This window comes from Belonocnema kinseyi, chromosome 7 (assembly GCF_010883055.1).
Source record: "Belonocnema kinseyi isolate 2016_QV_RU_SX_M_011 chromosome 7, B_treatae_v1, whole genome shotgun sequence".
Classification (NCBI taxonomy): domain Eukaryota; kingdom Metazoa; phylum Arthropoda; class Insecta; order Hymenoptera; family Cynipidae; genus Belonocnema; species Belonocnema kinseyi.
In genome coordinates this window covers 117,709,547-117,710,717 of record NC_046663.1, presented here as the reverse complement: position 1 = coordinate 117,710,717, position 1,171 = coordinate 117,709,547, and positions in this window count along the sequence as shown.

Below are 1,171 nucleotides of genomic sequence, written 5' to 3'. Positions count from 1 at the left end.
CTTCAGACCATTTAAACGAGCTTCTTGGACCTTTAAAAATATCTACCTGAGTGCCTGCGGAGAATTTCTCTGAGCTTCTTTGACCTAAAGAATTTTTAGTATGTACTCCAAGATTCTTTTCGGTAGGGTCAAGAAGCTTCATGAAGTGCTGTTTCCATTCCCTCTTTGTAATTTTTTCCCCTTTCATTTTTTTCTTCCTTTTTGGTCTAAATTCACCTATAGCTTTCCAAAAAGCTCCCATATTTCGACTTTTTTTTAACATTTTCCCATTTAGAATCTATTTACTTCCTAATCTTATTCGCTTTAAGGGCATGTTATACTTAGAAAATTGTCGACTTTACCAGTTTTAGGTTCCCCCGGCTTCTTTTCTAAAATAATAAATAGCTTGTCTTAAAAATTTAGGAAATGGTAGCGAACATGCTAACGGACGTCCCCATATACTTTTTTTGTGGGTTAATTAAAAAAATTTTTAATTTAGCAAAATGTGATTAATTTGCATAGCGCTTAGGAAATAGTATCGATTTTTTTAGTGTTAGATTCTCCCGCCTTTTTCCCTAGGATAAGAAATATTTTGCTTCAAAATCTGGGAAATGATAGCGAACATGCTAACGGACGTCTCCGCACACTTTTTTTGTGTTTTTTTTATCAAAAAATTTTGATATTGCTAACAACGTGCTTGTATATTTCGAGGTTATGTGTGTTACAATTCACCCGAGCGTTACTTCCAAACTACACAATATTTTTGGCTGAAAACTTTGGACTTACAAATAAACATAGTAACTAATCTCCCGGAACTAACCATGTTTGCAGGCAATCAAAAAAGTTTATTTCATACATAATTTCCAGATTATTGGAAAGGCAGAGATGAAAAACGACGTAACCTCAAAATAATGTGTATGTGCATAAAATTTTTATTTAGCACAATCCATTTTTTTTGTTATTATCCCTCAAAAAAGATTCCGGGGACGTTCGTTATGATATTTTATAGCATCTCCGAATTCAGTTTTTAAAAATTTTCATTTTTGTGGAAAAACAGCCCTTAGATTTTAAATATGCTTTTAGCTTATCCCAAACCACTTTGTTTTGCGTATCACATTCGTCTAATTCAACCAAATTCTTTTTCGTTTTCTGTCCCCGTTCCCCTGTTCCTATCCCAACTTTTTTAGTCATC